The sequence below is a fragment of the Amblyomma mixtum genome, chromosome 4, assembly GCF_055824585.1.
Source record: "Amblyomma mixtum isolate Tamu chromosome 4, ASM5582458v1, whole genome shotgun sequence".
Taxonomy (NCBI): domain Eukaryota; kingdom Metazoa; phylum Arthropoda; class Arachnida; order Ixodida; family Ixodidae; genus Amblyomma; species Amblyomma mixtum.
In genome coordinates this window covers 48,672,932-48,691,418 of record NC_143015.1, presented here as the reverse complement: position 1 = coordinate 48,691,418, position 18,487 = coordinate 48,672,932, and positions in this window count along the sequence as shown.

Below are 18,487 nucleotides of genomic sequence, written 5' to 3'. Positions count from 1 at the left end.
AGAAGTCCCAGAACAGGAAGTACACAGAATGGGGGAAGCAAAATAACTATGCTTATACATGCATTAAGTATATGGCGATGATGGGAATTATATTCAGTGGGTTGTGCCCCCGTGCCGTCCCAGTATGTATTAGAAAGCTATCACAAAGGGGTAATCTGGAGTAAAAGCACAACGCTCTTAATAAAATAAAAATCAGTGTCCTTCCGATTGGATGATACAATTGATGACACAATCGAGAGACACCAATCGAGTCCTTGAGATCACGACTTTCTCGCTTCTGCTCGTAAGATTAAACCCACTGCTTTCTTTTCAAGGCGAAAGCCTTTAATGCCTCATACTGTCGTTAGCAGTCGTGTCGGCAGATATGTCGGCATATGTGTCCGCTTTTCGGTTACGTGTCTTATATGGGCACGTGCCAATCATTACTTAATCGATAATTAATCGATGGCATTCGAATGATATCGGAACACGATTTAAGGCATTCTATGGTAATTGCATAATAATTAATGACTAATTGAGTAATAATAGTTAAGCAAATAGCCTAATTAATTTTTCTGGTCAGACCAGATATATAAATAAAGCCGAGTTGGAAATTGGTCGAGTTGGGGAATCGAACCAGGGTCTCCACAGTTCGAGACGAGCATGCTAACCACTCCGCCATGCCAGCTCGATGGTTTTGAATGAACAAAGGCGCGCCTAGTGAATACGGTGTCTTCGTTCACTGCCATCTTCTTCCCTTCCCTTACGACAAGGTTCAGGTGTCCACAGAGATATGCGAGGCAGATACATTTCCCTTCCTCAAAAACGAATTTACCGACGAGCAAGGCGTAGAGCCGAACGGGCGATGGCGTTCTGTGGACTCCCTGCCAGCGCTGCAAGACGCTGTCGCGTTCCACTCTTAAAGGCGAAGCTTAACATCTTAACTACACATCAGTGACACAACCAGCAACACCCCGTTAAAGGCTCTCGCCTCACCGCACTGTAGGTCAACAAAGTGCCCCCTGAATTTTTATTGCAGATAAGCTCTACTTAATTCAGTATAAGCTGTATATTCACTTAGTAATTTGTAGTTCTTTAATTAGTACTGCCAGGTTAAACCAGTTAATGGGGTTATTTCTTTTGTTAAAAAAAGTTGACCCGCCGCTGTGGCTTGGCCTTGCGCTACTGAACCTGAGACATAGGGTGCAAGTCCGGCCGCCGCTGCACTTCTGCAAAAAATTAAAAATACACGAATGCTGTGAATTTTCAGCACGAGTAAAATATCGCTAGTGGACAAATAAGACCAGAAACCTCCATTACGATGTCCCTCAGAGCGCATGTGTAGATTTGGCACTTCAAGCTCCTGAACTTACAATGCGTGGGCCTGGGCCTTTGTTACATGAAAAAAGCCTTCTAAAAGTGGCATTATTACTTTTATAGGTCCGACTTTTAAAGCGGGACCCGCAAATCTTCCACTTTTGAAGTGCGCTGCCACCAGTCAACCTAGATAAATGCTCTAAAGCATTATCCTCCCCCTTTCCTTAATACTAGACTCTCTTCTTGGTCCCGCCGGTGTTACATGGCCTTTCTTCTGAAAATGTTTGCGTCTGCCGTTGTATTCAAGAGCTCGTGTCCTTAAATTTGCTCTCCTAGTGGCCCGCCAGTCGATAAACTCAAGATAGAGCGAGTCCGATAGCGGGCGGCAGGGTTTGTAACTGCGAACTACAATTATAATGTCAGAAGCCTTGAGCTACGAGAAGCACTTCGAAAGAAACTGGCATGGCACAGGAGAAACGTTGTCAGAATAGTAATCGTGCATGACATTGGCAATCATGGTTTTGTTTGGTTTATTAGGGTTTAACGTCCCAAAGCAACTCATGCTTTGAGAGACGCTGTAGTGAAGGGCTCCGGAAGTTTCGACCATCTAGGGTTCTTTTACGCGCACTAACATCACACAGTACACAGACCCCTAGAATTTCGCCTTCACCGAAATTCATCCGCCGCGGACCGGATCGAACCCGCGTCTTTCGGGCCAGCAGCCGAGCGCCATAACCACTGAGCCACCGCGGCGGGGCACATTGCCAATAATGCTAGGAATTATTACAAACGTCTAGTTAAAGAATCATCTGTACATTTCAAGTGGAAGGAAGAATGACAAGTAACTTATAGTGTACTACATTCGCATAATTATACTCAAATACTCAATTTTCCCTATGATATATGATCGCAATCTCTTGCCTAATGAAATATTCGATATTAGGATTTTCGCGTTTACTTTAAATATGTAGTGATTTCATATTTAAAATTGCCGATGTTGGTGCAATTTCTTCTGTGTATAAAAAGGTGCAGTATTTATTAAAGGGTTATTAACACCTCTCTTCATGCTTATTACGTTCTTACGTTCATTGCTTTATGTTAGCACGCTGATAGCTGCACCTCATCTACATATGCCACTAGTGCTGTTAAAACCTCATATCTTTATTGTGTTTTGCTTTGCTGTGTTGACTGATTTCTGGTGTTATAATTACATGAGCAGTAATGCCCTTCGTGGCCCTGTCGCTAGCTTAAGTAAATAAGTAAATAGATTATAAGTTTCCTCGCATAATTCCGCGTTGCATTCTGTCCTCTTGTTTTCACTTCGACAAGGACAATATTGCTTTCTTTGTTTCGCGAGCGTGCTCTTACGTAATGTGTTTGTTTGTATCGCTCACTGTGTGTATGAATGATTTATTCCTGATCAGTGCTTGGTAATACTTCATTATTGTTCTTTCATGCTTTAATTACGTGATGCTTACATATTCGCAAACATCTGAACTGAATCAAATGTCATTCTCCTTTTATGTCAAATTTAAAAAAAATTACGCAACACAAGATCGTGAGAAATTTTAACATGCCCTTGAATGACGTCACCTGCACACAGACAAACATTTCAAACTGGTGACGAGAGAACCGTGATTGTTCCATCGAAAGTTTTAGGATTATAAGCTAGTGACTTCTATCCCAGATCACCCTGTTCATCCCAAAATATAATACGAAGTAAAAGGACCTTAGTGCTTAAGTTGAGAACCAATGACCAGACATCTTTTAGAAGCATCTAGTGGGGTACTGCTTCAGTAGTCCAGCTGTTTAAGCATTTGCCTTATACCTAAAAGCTGCGCTGTTATATCAAGAGTGCAACTGTATAGATACATGTATTTCAACATCATATTTTTCAACGGGCCTCGTGCCCTGCTTCATTAGCGTGTAATGCTTAAATGTATTGGCCGTTGGCCTCCTGTCGTTGTTAGAAAAAAACTCGTTTGCTATGGGACTCTTTGGTAAAGTGACATCCTGCCAGTAAAATAAATTCGATACCAGCATCTCCAATCCTGAACGTTTTTTTGACTGTTAGCATTTGTATGCAGGCGCACACAGGTACTTTACTATTATAACACCAAATCTTACATTGCGTGAGATTCGTGAAGCCTCAAATTACAATGGCTCTTCATTTACCGATTTCCTACTTGTTTTATGCACATGAATACCTCGGGTCGAAAGTTTTGAAACCACACGAACTGGAGTGGGAAGGTTACATCACCCTTGATGCTTTAAACTGTGCCCGGTAAGAACACCTTTTTTCTCATTTTGTAGCTTTCGATATTCAGAATCATAAACGTTTCATGCATGTGAGAAACAAACCAGAAGAGCCGAAGACTTTAACTCTTCCTCTACAACAAACTGATCGGCGATTCGGTGCTGTGTGATTCGGCATATAGCAGGAGGGGTCTTTAAATTCAGCCGAGAGGTTCGTACACACTGTCAATGTTTCTGAGCATTGCCTTCTCCTGTGAATCTTCGTAACTGGTCCCGTTAAAATGGGAGTGCGGAATAAGTCGAGGGAATCCCGACGTTATCTGGCCTCAGAACAACAAATGCATTCTCTAAGCAACTGGAAGTTCGCAGATAATACGAAGGGGTGGGGAGTTGAAAAGGAAGAAAAGCGAATGACTGCCTCCGGAAACCGCCGGCCCTCGCACAGCCCGCTGTGGATCATTTTAATTTGTGAATCACTGAGATCTTTGCATCGACCGCGCTGACTGGGAATTTTGTTGTATTAACGTTTATCAAACTGTGAAGTGATGCCTGCCGGCGTTGTGGAAGGTAGGTATACCCAGCCATCTCCTCTGACGTCTGCTGCAGCAGGGCAAGAAAATTTCAGGCAAATGAAAAAAAATTATGTAGTGAGCTCGCAAGATTCAGAGTTTTCAAACATTGGGGGAAGCCTACGGCTATGAAATAAGAAATATTGAGAAAAGGCCTGCAATGTCCCACACCCTGTCTCTATACGAGTTCCACCGTATCTAGTGACGGAGCCGTCTGGAAGCAGATTGCAGGTGGAAATACCTTTATTATTCTGCAGCCACGCGGTGGGATGACTGTAAGCTCACGTCCACATTTTGAACATGTTGAATAATTATAGCAAATGCGTGGACTATGTCGCAACTTCTAGATGATTTTGCAGATTATAGTTGTAGACGACCTGCCAGATGTATGCCACAGAAGAAGGAGGCCGGTCAATTATTGATTGCTGGTGAGACATTGCTCGGGAAGAGCACCGTCAGTTTCATAAGACGCCCAGATGGTAGCAGCTGACACCGTCGGAGAGTCGCGCATCGCTTAATTACTGCATCACTGCGCCAGGTGTGGTGTGAGGACTTACATTTAACTGTGTATGTGGACAAATAACCTTTTACGGCAATGTTGCGAAAGCAACGCTACGCTAGTCGCTGAGCCATTTCGCGGAGCTCTGGAAAGGCTAAGCGGCGCATGCGCGAGGAGCGGGTGACGTCACACGGCGCACCGCTGGCGCTCTGGGGCCGCCGCCGGAGCCGCCACCGCCCCCATGCGGTCTTCATCGCCTCGCCGACAGACCCTGTCTCCCTCTCTCCCTCCCTCTTCCTTTCCTCAAATACAATTTTCATTTTCTTCATTACGGCCCTCTTTCCCTTTCTTCTTTCACTCCCACTACTTCCCTTCCTGTACGATGCAGTTCGGGTGCCCACCGAGATGACAGAAAATTACGGCGCCATTTCCTTTCCTCAAAAAGCGTCGGGTTCAAAGGGCAAGGCATCGCGCCCGGGTGGTGGTGTTCGTGGACTCCCTGGACGCACTGCAACACGCTGTCGCGTTCGCTACTAAAGGCGAAGCTTAAGCGTCATTTATTAGCAGTTAATTATTAGTTAGTCATTAATCAGTAATTTGTCATTACTCAGTAATTCATAATTAATTTTGTGTGACGTCATCAAGTGCTGGCGTCACGAGTGCCACAGAAGCAGTAAAGTGATGCGGAATACGCTTTCGCCTCTGCGCGCTTTAGATAGTCTAAGTGCAACTGAATTTTTTTACAATTACACGCGCCGTGCAGCGAGGCGGGCCGCTCACCTTCGCGATGCGCTATTACCTCAGTTTGCTGTAAGCCCGCTACCACACGCTACTAAGGCAGTCCTCGCGTGCAGCGAGCCAGGCGCTCGTACATGGCAGGCCAGTTTCTGATCCGTCCGTGATAGGACAGGTGCGAGCAGGCAGACCGGACGAGGCGTGGCAGGTTCGCGTCAAAGAGGTGATTCTGCCTGACGGTTCCAGGAGCAGCACTTCGACTGTCATCTCTGACGCCTTTACGCGTCACTTTTCGTAACTGTTTGTTTCTGGCGCCGGACGGCGGGGCTCAGCCTCCTTCGCTGACGCCATCCGTAATTTTTTCGGACAGCTGCCACAGGTGCCGAGTGACCACGGCACACAGCTTAGCGCCCCTCTTACCTCCGAGGAGCTTTTCGAGACAGTCAGAGGAATGAAGACCGCCTGAGCTCCAGGCCCTGACGGCATTCCCACCGGCTTCTATGCCAGGTTCTACACCGTCCTGGAGGAACACCTCCTCCGGATGGTGAAGCCTTTGTCAGGGTCGGCGAGAGGTTGGAGCCTTTTAGAGACAGTCGTGTAGTGCTCATCTTGAAGCCAGGCAGGTGTCCATCTTACCCGTAGGCGTGGCGCCCGATCACTCTGCTTAATGCAGATTACAAGATCACGGCGTCGCTGCTGGCCAAAAGGTTGAGGAAGGTTTTAGCGGTGCTCGTAAGCCTTGCGCAGACCTGCTGCGTGCCCGGACGCTCTGTTTTATCGTCTCTCGCACTAACGCGTGACTTGTCCACGTTCACTACGAGAACGGGAATACCGGGTTGTTTCGTCTCACTCGATCAGCCTAAAGCCTTTTATCGTGTTGAGCACCCTTACCTTTCCGGCGTCCTCGGGACTTTCGGCTTTCCGCCGGCGTTCGTGGAGCGTCTATAACATCTGCACTCTGGCCTTACAGCTCGTTTGTTGTTTAACGGCTCGTTGAACGACCCCTTTAGCATAGAACTCGGCAGTAGACAGGCCTGTCCCCGGTCGCCAATGTCATTCGTTTTATGTTTAGACCCGCTCCTGCGTCGCATAGCAGCTAGTCCATCGGTGCTCGGTTTCCCTTTGCCGGGCCAAGGACAGTTACGCAGCGTTCTTAAGGCTTTTTTCGAATTACAGCCAGCTGTCCGGTGCCCTACTTAACAGGGGCAAGAGCCAAGCCCTGCGCTTCAGGGCTTTTTCGTCAGGCCTGGTTGGCGATGTAGAGTGGGTCTCGGCGGTTCATGTCCTAGGAGTAGTGTTCCTCTCCTCAGGGGAGGTAGCCCGCGAAACGTGGACAGAGTTGAGATCGACCGCAGAGCAGCGTCTGGCAGTTGCAGCGCGTTTTCGCCTGTCGCTGTCGGAACGGGCATTTATCATCAGATGTTCCGTATGCGCGAAGCTCTATGACATCGCTCGCATCGCATGCCCACCGCGCACTTTAACGCGTCGCTTGGCCACACTTTGTGGCAGTTTTTTCTGGGCGGGAAAGACGAAGACCGTCGTTTGCGCGCTCCTCGGGACGTAGCTTCGCCTCTTTTTTGATCACCTTGTAGGCCCTTCAGCCGAACAGCAGCCGGGGTTCTTCCGGTATGTCTGCCGGACGGCCGAGTCTCTCACCGCTACCATGCCCGAAGTCGACGTCTCTCAGACGCATGCTTTCCGCGTTTGCGAGCTCCATGCCATCCAGGAGGCTACACCTGAACAGCTAGAGCGGAGCAGGCGGATGCGGTGGCGAGACTTGATGTGTCCCACGCTTCCACCAGACGTCCGCGACTTTGGCTGGCAGCGAGGCTGGAGGGACTCCGCGTCGCAGCGTGGGGCATCGCACCCTCTTCGCGATGTCGCGACTTACGTCGCGTATGTTTTTTGTTTCTCTCGACGCTCGCACCAGGGCGCGCGATACGCTTGTGCGGCTATTAGTGTGTGTAGGCGCCTTTGTTTTGAGGCGCCAGAGAGGCGCCGCTTCCTTACAGGGCCGACCCCAGCGGGTCATGTTCCCGATGTTGCAGCGAGTGCGAGCACGCCTATTCCAGAAGGCGTGCTTAGAAAGGGTCACGCTGCCGGAAGAAGAGTTCCTGCGACGGTGGAGCACTCGCTTTATCGTCGCAAGCAGGGACCGTGTGACGGTGCGGCTCCTGCCATATTGAGTCTCGCGCGTCAATGTAGCGCGCGATGTTTGTGCGCGGAATTGGTGCGTGGTCTTCCTCCCGCGTGCTTCCCCCACGCGTATGGGCGCTCTTGAACTGTTGTACTTTGGACACTTTAGTTTTGGACACTTACGTTACTTGTGATTGTATGTGTGCGCATCGGGCGACTACTGTAGCCATAATGTGTTTTTCTGTTTTGTAGAGAGCCGGCTGTCCCTTTTATGCTCCTGGGTACAAATAAACTTCTCTTCAGTTGACTCATCATGACCAACATGACTCTCATGGCTCATGGTTTGAAAACCAGGGCTAACCATGCTGGCGCACGATATTTCATGATTACCCCAAGCTGAACTGTCCGTGAATTTTTTTTTTGCATGTCGAAGAAAAGTGATCGCATGGCATAAGGCTAGAAAGTCAGAATTAGCCCCAGAATAGCAATTGGAGTGCAGCGTTTATCACGCGGCTCCGAATATTAACTTTCAGCATAGGGTGGCAGGATATTATTGGCGAATTAAATATAGCATTCGAAAAAAATTGTGAGATGAAAAATTTCTTGCTCCGGTGATAAGATTCCGGTGATGTTGATTGCCTGAGGGCACAAAACGGTACTTGAATATAGATGACAAGTATGCCTAAATAAATGAGAACAGGTAAGCTGATGTAATGAAATCGAGGAGTGTCATAACTTAGAAGTGTCAATGAACTTACCTGCAGTGCATCTTGCAAAATACCAGCGAATGAAAGGAATTAGCTGACAACTCCGGTCCCATATTTTGGCACATGTCGTACTTCTGGCATGTCTTGGATGTGGGGTTGTAGAAATATCTTGACCTTGCTTGATCCCTGTTTTCGTTTGGTCTACAAGGTCCAGGGTGATCTGATAGGCAAACGCCTCCCTCTCCATCTAAGACCGCAAAAAAATATGCTTCATTACAGTCATAGGCATAACCTCTTTACCACTTCAACCATTTGACACCTAGAGTATATTTCTCTGCTTCGTTAACATTACGCGGTATAATGGCCCCAGTTTTTTTTTTATTTTTCTCGTGAACATCACGGAAATTATTAGAGCTAGGGATGTTTTGTACGCTAATTTTACTCATGTATTTATATATGGCGCTACATGAATTATGCTGCTAATGAACTCTCTCGCATGCAGGAGTACTTGACGGGACAAGTAGCTTGTGACCTTATCAAATCATTATCAGTTATTATGGCAAGGCTGATGTCCGTCATTATCATATAATGACCATAAGAAGAAGCTGAGTTAAGTGTGAAGGAGTGTTTGTTTCTGAATTCCGTCATTAGATACGCTTTATGGATGAAGAGGCTACCGAAATTCCATATCATTTACCCTCCACCTGCATTTCAGCCGCTGCAAAAGCACAGACGCCTCTTCCTCATCGACCACCCGTTGCAACTGGCGTGCACTGCGTTTGTACGATGTTCTTCTGGGGTGTGATTGCTCAGAGTTTCAACTGCCGGTTGTAGTGTTATACAAGCATTATACAGATGTAAAGGGTGTCAAGCAGGGAGACATTATTTCGCCAAGTCTATTCACCGCCTGTTTGCAGGACGTGTTCCAAGGCCTATTTTGGAACAGTTGGGGATAAGGTACAGTCTTTGTCAAAAGTAACCAGGCTGCATGGTTTGTTCCTCATTCGTATAGTAAAGCCCTCACGGCTTCCCTAAAGATCAAAGAGTTTTTTGAAGGTGAGAACAGGGGTTCTTCTTACCATACAGAGATTTAGAACTCGAGGGCTGGCATAATAGCTTTAATATACGACTGAGAAGAAAAACGTGCAGCCTGGTTACTTTTGACAAAGACTGTACCTATGCTATTTGCTGATGATATTGCCTTGCTAAGTCACTCGTAAGATGAAATGAAAAGCATGGTGAATGAGTTAGACAGGCAGAGCAGAATGGTAGGTCTTAAAATTAAAATGCAGAAAACGAAAGTAACGTTCAAAAGTCTCGCAAGGGAACAGGAGTTCGCAATTGGTAGCGAGGTGCTGGAAGTGGTAAGGGAGTACCTCTACTCAGGGCAGGTAGTGGCCTCTGATCCGGATCATGAGAGAGAAATAAATAGAAGAATAAGTATGAGGTGGGGCGCAAATGGCATGGTTTCTCAGATTATGAATAGGAGTTTACCAATATCCCTGAAGAGAAATGTATATAACGGGCCAGAAACGTGGAGGCTAACAAATACGGTTCAGCTTAAGTTGAGGACAACGCAGGGAGCTATGGAAAGAAAATCCTTGAGGTAACATTAAGAGACCGAAAGCGGGCAGAGCGTCTGAGAGAATACGGATTAATGATATCCTTGTCGAAATCAAGAGAAAAAAATGGGCTTCGGCAAGGTATGAAATGCGAAGGCGAGATAACCGCTCGTCCTTAAGGGTGACGGAGCGGTTTCCAAGTGAAGGCAAGCGTATCAGGAGGGGGGGGGGGGGAGCAAAAGAGCAAAACGTTAGGCGGAGGGATGAGATTAAGAAGTTTGCGTAGATACGGTGGCCGTTGCTAGCAAAGGAGAGTGTTAATTGAAGACAAATGAGAAAGACCTTTGCCCTGCGTAGTCGGGCTGATGATGGTTAATATTATACAAATTTCCCCTGGGCAATTGCCCGGTTACAGAGATACCTAGGCGCCGGGTGTATTGTTTGAGCTGAACGACAAAGGAAGGATTTTCGTCGCACACAAAGAAGCTATAATTTTAGTCGATAAATCTGTCAATGTTGTTCGGTTTCTTTTAACTCACGATCCAATTTATTTTTCTGGCTACTAGCATAAAACCTAAATTGCGAGCGGTTTTGCTGCAGTGTGTTTTATCTATCGGCCTTGGGGTTTTTTACAATTCCTGCAGAGTGATTGTAGTTTGCGATTGTTATTTTCAACCACTCTATATGTCTGCCAACTGACAGGAGTTCGAGGGCTCAGGTAGTCTTTACTATGCGTGTTCTAGCTGTTAAGCTGAAAGGGAAAACATGAAGGAGCGTGTCGGTGCACCATACCCATTCTCTCAAGGCATACTTGTAGCTTCCATGAGCCTGAAAAGAGTGACATGGTGAAATGCCCTCTGAAGTGCCAGAGAAGCTGCACATGTCAGATTTGAGGTTTTTTCCAGCACTCAGCCAATAACAACTACTATCGATTATGAAACTACTGTCTCGGTACCACCCTTATATTACAATCATGTACACGGGGCGAGGAGCGATCACTTTGGTTCGCCTCCAAATTAATCACGTTGACCCTACACCCACCTAGGAATTCCCGCTGAGTTCAGAATTCACTTTCTGAGGGTAATATAGTCAAGCTCAGGTGAATTACAAGCTTGAGCAAGACAGTGTTATCCCTTGGACAAAAGTATCCTCTTCTCATATACGGTTAGTGACCAAAAAGGACCACATATTTAATTTTTACGTTGACTTCACGAAACCGAACAGTGTCTGGCAGCGCGTGATTTATTGTTTTCCAAGGATAGACAACATCTTGGAAGTACTTGAGGTACCACAGCTCGGTACTAAGTAGGACTTGATATCGCCGCAGTGTAAACTTTTGTCAGACGATGCCCACATAAAAAACCTAACTTCGCAACCATGCCAATAAATTCTGGACAAAACATTTTTGAGTGGGAAAGTTAATGTGAACGCAATTTTCCCATATATTTGAAGAGATTACTATAACAACTAATATATCTGCAGTTTTCTCGTCAGCAGGCTTGCATTTTTCGCTATTAAGCTAAACGCTGACGTGAAAAACGTTCCCCATTGGTTTTATATAGTAGTCTTAGTTGTTCTATGCCAGTGCCGAAAAAAGTTTTAACAAAGACTTTGATACACATCGGAAGAATGGTCGATGACATGCACATATTTCTATAACAGTAGCTTACCATTTTAAAATGCATAAAATGTTTGTCGAAGATTGTTGGACATTACCAGACGGCATTTTCGAGTTTGCCCGTTTCTCATTTAGTGTGTGCAAGGCAGAAACATTTGTTCGAACACCTCTTGGATAATGTATGTGGGCATATCAAATGGTCTATGGTTTTCGTTTGCCTTGATGGCTTTGTTCTCTACAAAAACGACATGAACAACCCATCCTACACATTCACACAGTTTTGCGTTCCCTATTGGACGGTAACTAAAAGTTGAAATGTAGCAAAGGTTGCCGCTTCAACGATATACAGCGCCTAGGACACACCGTCATCACTGATTGCTTGAGATCCGCTTCTCAAAGAGGCCCTCTGAAAGACAGCCGTTCCATAGGATATATTGGCATGCTCTAGTGGTTTCATTGTAGAAATATCTCGGCACTCTTGCCATGCATCGCCCATCGAAATCGTTTGTTGGCATGACGCATTTATTCCTCTTGATCTTAGGAGGAATCTCTGGTCCTGAAAGGAAGCAAGCAACAAAGTCAGTGTCAGTTACGAAGACAACGAAAAAGTGTTTTTCAGTAATAGGTGTGCTGTGTGCCATTGCAGTGCAAGCAAAAGGAAATGACAGCATTACATTTACCCGAGGTACTTGGTCCCAAAAATAAGAGGCTGCCAAGTCGTTACTTATTCAATTCGAGTAACGTTCCACAGAAAGCTCGGCGCTTATGAGACCTTAATGCAATCGCTATGCCATAGGAAGCGTTTGTGACAACAGAAATAAAAATCAAGCTACCTGTTACGCAACAATGAAAAGCAAAAGTGGTACATTGGTACAATAACTACAGGGGTCTTAGAGGAGCTAAGAGCATCGGTAGCATCTGTCTTTCGAAAAAAAAATAGGTATCAGAATATGAAAAACGCAGTAACTGACTCCCTCGACAATACTCGAAAATACTCGAGGATACTCGACAATAGACCACATTCACACTATCAATCAGGTGATAGAGAAATGTGCAGAATATAACCAACCCCTATATATAGCCTTCATTGATTACGAGAAAGCATTTGACTCAGTAGAAACCTTAGCTGTCATGCAGGCATTGCGGAATCAGGGTGTGGAAGAGTGTTATGTGAAAATATTGGATGATATTCATAACGATTGCACAGCTACTATAGTTCTCCATAAAGTCAGCAATAAAATTCCAATACGGAAAGGTGTCAGGCAGGGAGACACGATCTCGCCAATGCTCTTCACTGCCTGCTTACAGGAGGTATTCCGGGGACTGGAATGGGAACAGTTGGGGATAAGAGTTAATGGAGAATACCTGAGTAATTTGCGATTCGCTGATGACATTGCCTTGCTAAGCCACTCAGGACAAGAACTGCAAAGCATGAGCAATCAGTTAGACAGGCAGAGCAGAACGGTGGGGCTAATAATTAACATGCAGAAAACCAAAGCCTAGCAAGGGCCTAGCTAGGCCCTAGCAAGGGAACAGCCATTGAACAGCCTAGCAAGGGAACAGCAGTTCGCATTTGGTAGCGAGGTGCTGGAAGTAGTAAGAGAATATGGCTACTTGGGGCAGGTAGTGACCGCAAATCCGGATCATGAGAGGGAATTAACTAGAAGAATAAGAATGGGGTGGAGCGCATATGGCAGGTTCTCTCAGATCATGAATTGTAGCTTACGAATATCCCTGAAGAGAAAAGTATACAACAGCTGTATCCTACCGGTACTCACCTATGGGGCAGAAACGTGGAGGCTAACAAAGAGGGTTCAGCTTAAGTTAAGAACAACGCAGCGAGCTATGGAAAGGAAAATGATAAGTGTAACTTTAAGAGATCGGAAGAGGGGGAGTTGGTGAGGGAACAAACGCGGGTTACTGACATCTCAGTTGAAATCAAGAGGAAGAAATCGGCTTGGGCAGGGCATGTAATGCGAAGGCAGGATAACCGCTGGTCCTTAAGGGTAACGGAGTGGATTCCAAGAGAAAGCAAACGTAGCAGGGGACGGCAGAAAGTTAGGTGGGCGGATGAGATTAAGAAGTTTGCGAGGATACAGTGGCGGCGACTTACAAAGGACAGGGTAATTGGAGAGACATGGGAGAAGCCTTTGCCCTGCAGTGGGTGTAGTCACGCTGATGATGACTCACTCTTGCTGGACCCCTCAACTACGGCATAGGGTTAAGGAAGAAAGGGGCCGTGAACGAAGAAATAGAAGAGGTGTCGCAGTGGACGGCTGCGGAATACTACAGCCCCCCTGGACATTTTAGCGCGCACTGGTGTTGCACCACCCACGGCCGTCTTTTCCGTAACGCCACCATCGTAGCGCTGCCGCACTTTCTGGGTTAGAACTTGGGTAGTCTGGCTCAGAAGCCTGGCGCTCTATTCACTGAAACGTCATGACGGGTTTCTTGATTAGTGTTACTGAAGGCCGCCTACATCTATTTCGACGAGAACACTAAAAGGACAGCGGGAAAAAACAGGCGCCCCTTGAACAACTTAAACCTTTGATGAAGGAACGCTTGTATTCGTTCTGTACAGAATAAAACACAGAAGATAAGGTCTAAAATGTCACTTGCTTCAGCGCACATCTATAAGGCAAAGTCAAAGGCAGAGTAACGATTTTCAGTGGCTTGAACTAACAACGAATGTTTGGCCATCGATGTTTTCTTCATTTGCCCCATCATGAGAGCTTACACTAACTCGTGAGACACTTAATCATGATGCTTCAAGACGATTACCGTTCGGTGAAGCATAGCAGAACAATATTTGTTAGTTTAATTTCTGCGGGGAAGCGCGAGAGTAAAGGATAGCAAATGCGTCAAAGACATGAAATCTATTTTCGGACGCAAGTTCAGACGTTTTCCTGTCTGGCATACGCAGTGTTTGCCACATAAAAGAGGTGTTTTACCAGAATTACAAGCCTTGTTGATCAAAGGCCAACTGTCGCTATGCTAAGGGACTGCAACCTCGAGGCACAGTGCGAGATGGTGACCACTGCTCGGGACTTTGCAGCTGCTTGTTGTTTGCAGGCGGACTCCAAAAGTGATCAACTTACTTACATACGTTTCGCAAAGACAGACCAAGGAATAAGAAATAACTGGATTTGTTAAAAAGCGGTTAATATTATCGTTTCCACTTTTGGGGCACCCAGTAATACCCGCGTTGTCACGTGTAGACAGTAACACATCCCTGAAAGGCACGCTACGCGGAGCACCCATGTTGAGATGTACAAGTATTCGCTCAATACAGTTACCTGAAGATGTCCATCAGGAAGTTCATGACTAAGGACAACCATGAACTTTCACTGAGCAATTACTGAGAGATTTCGGTCGAAATCTTCCTGAAGCTCCACTCCTTCTATACTGACATGGAACCACTGTTTTTAAAGCAAAGTTATTTCCAGGGGTAAGGTGGGTGCATTGGATCCAGAAGCGCTGCTGTGCTTGCCAGTTATATGTAGGAAAGTTTTAAAGGACAACTCAGCCTCACCTGCTGGATGGCAGCGTTACCATTTTTCCGTACAGTGACAATTTCTGGGTGGTCGGGCAAGAATCCGCTAGCGTGATAGTAGCGGTGTACCTATTCAAAGCGCTCCGAGAGCTGAGCAGGGCGTAGAGCTTTGCTTAGTTTCAACAAAAAACAGCTGTGTGCAGTTTTTAGAGCGTTCGCTTTTTTGTCACATAGCATGCATTCTTGGAATATGCTCCAAAGATGGTGAAGCCACTTTTCCCCTCCACTTTTAGCTTACAGAATCTCAACTCAACTCTGTATGCTTCAAACGGTGCCTGTCTAGACTACAAAATACGGCTTAATATTAGGGTGCTTGGGTACGGCGCACAAAACGACGTTTGTAAGCCTTCTATGGGAAGCATTGCTATGGCAAGGTTAGCAATAGTCTCGTTGTTTATTGCAGCTAGGGAACCCACGTCCTAGGGAGCCGTCAATAGGTGCCTAATATCAGAGGGGAAGAGAACGTATGCGAACGGCTTATGAGAACGTATGCGAAAGGTTAGTTCAAGAATGTTCCAGAAATAAAGTACACATTTATTATTATTCCCGTCTGCTCTTTTCGCAGCTCTGTTTCTCGCCTTTTACTATAGTATCTCTTCGACAAAACTCAAAATTCTACCACCTACTCGATGAACAGCAGTATTGTTTAATTCATAACAATATACGAAGAAGTACATTGGCAACGATCTTACACCAGCCTCTGCTCACCAAACGCTAGATATATTTACTCCGACTTAAAACATACTTATGTGAAATGCACCCGTACATTCACTAGTCGGTACAAGCTCGAAAATGCCATTCCATTTCGGATCCGTAACAAGTTTATATAATAATAAAAATCAAGGCTTTAGAAATATTGCTAGTGTTGTAGTATTGCTGTGCACGGAATAATGTGACAAACCAAGTTTTTGCAGGTCTACACTAACGACACGTACCTGAATGTTCGATTGAAATCACGTTTTCTTTGCATTGTTGGCTTGCGCTCAAATGGAATTTGATGAAGACGGCGGCGTGCCGTGTAGAGCGTTCGGGCGTGTTGCAGTTTAACATGAGACCTTACTGCCTGCGGCGACTGCCTAGTGCTCTCGTGGGAAGCCCAGCGAAGCTGATCTATTCGTGCCGCCACGCGTTTGAAACCCAGTTGCGGCATTATTTAATATATTTATCTAGGCTCATAAATTTGCTCAAGGTCAGGATTCAGCAGTGAAACGGTTTTTGCAGCTTTGGTGGTGAAATAGATTTTTCGCTCTAATGTCTATGCCAGATGATTAATATCACTTAAACGTTTCAAAAACACTACCGTTAGAGGCTTAAATAACGAAAGCTTATTTAGGCAACTTAGCCCAAAAGCAGATGTAATGCGTGGCTATAAGGCTGTCCTAAATATATGAATATACCTATATACGTGAAAGGTGGTCGGCGCTATCAAGAAGAAACGCTGGGAACAATTTTTATTATATTTGACTACACTAATTTTGTAGAAAGGTACGAGCCAAATTCTATAGTTGACTATAAACATCCAGCCGATCTCAGTCGGAATACACGTTCTCTCAGAGGTTATCTAAACTAATGGTTTAAGGTCGGTATCATGCAAGAAATCCTGATCACACACTTCATTATGAACGTGTTGTGTTGTATCTATTTATTTCAATATAAACAAAGCCCACAAGTGCAGCAGAAGCGATGCGGATGTGGAAGGGAGGCATGTATTCATAGGAAAGCATATGAGTATTCTTGACAAATAACGTTCAGTAATCCCCGTCTTTCACGTTTCATGAACTTCGATGAATATCGGTGCATATCGATGAATATCGTGACCGGTGCATTAATTCTACGTGCCGCTTCCGCACATTTACACCCGTGACATCACGCCTAGCAAATCAGCAACAAAGACACCATCGTTTCAATTTAAACAAAACGTACCACGCTTACTAGAAATTTCAACTCTATACAGTTATGTCTGTACGTTGACAAAGGCACTTTAACGCAACATTTGACTTGGACTCTGCTGTTGAAACCTTAGCCGCAAGAGAAAGAAGTAAACGTCTCCGTCATCAGACAGTTGTTGGAGATTTTCTTTTTTAGGCGGTGTATAGCCATTTTTTTTCTTATATGCGTCAACCCATAAACTCCATGAAAAGCATGACATAAAAAGCTGCAATATTAGACACGACATGACGTAATTTGAGGTTTAACGCTAGAAATCGTCAAAAAGATAATAATTATCTTACTCGAAATCACCGCAGCCACTAGAGCCCACCAGCAGGCGTAGACGAAGAGGCCTTGCATCATGTCTGTCTTTTAGGTTCACGTATTGCGGAATGATGTTGCGCTGCCTTCAAACTTGTCCCGCGGAATTCTAGATTTTTAACTGCTTCGACAGCATTATGAAGTATAGGCCAGAAGAAGATCTTTCATAATGTTGGCTTTTGGCCAGAAACAAGAAATAAATTGCATGCAAACAACTGTACGCATGTCTGTTATATGATTCCTCATTGTAAACAGGCTTTTTCTATGCGGTGCTTCACTGAACGTAAATATAAAGCAATAGAAGGGCAAACTACGACCCTTTTCTGACATTATGCTGGCAAAAGCCCCAAGCGTAAACTTTAAAGTTGAATTTTTAAAATTCTGTCCAGGCCTTGTCAGCTTCACTATGGAAATCAGAATGGAATCTTTCGGACTTTTTAACTTTTGACACTTTTCGGATTCCTATACGGGAAGAATGGCACACTTGTTTTTTTTTCGTTCGAAGTTAAATTGTACTATTTGGACACCTACGTGTGTGACACAAGCGTCAATGAAGTCAGTTGTAGTGTATTCAGGCCACATAGAAAACAGAACAGTGGTTATGCGATGACTTTAAAACGAAGAAAATTAAGTTTAACATCTATCTGCAAAACGTTAACTAAATTTATTATGCTTCGGATGATGCGTGTTCTCAATATACGAGGAAATGACCTTCTTGAGCGTCTTGGCCTAAAAAAACCTTTAAATGTGTTTGTGCCATTAAATTTTATTGGAACCTCAATTGCCGAAGTGCCAGCGAAAGCACCGGTGAAAATATGAGGTGATACGAAAACAACACCTTGAACTCAGAGGCCATATTCAGGTCAAATAATGACCGGTCATCCGCTATTTAGATGTGTAGAGAAGCATACTAACCCTTCCGTAGGCTTTGGTTGCTAGAAGAAATTCTTGAAATTTAGCCGAATATAAATGTAAGCAAAATGTGTGTAAGCTAAGAGTAAACAATCAACAGTACATGTTGGACCTTTGCCCTTCACAGCCACATAACGATTTCAGAGGTCGAAACAAGAATTATTAAGTCAAGCGATCATTTTATATGCGCATGTTAGAAGCGCCCACTTGGAACACCGCGGAGGCCGTCACATGACCACTTCCTGCTGGTGCCAGACGCACTGCAGTGAAGAATTAGCACACGGTGGTGCCCAAAAATGGCGCAGATGCTCAACTTGAACAATGATTTTCGCGCGTAAATAAAACTTGTTCCGACCTAACATTTTTAAATAGCTCTCGTAAAATACTGTAAAGC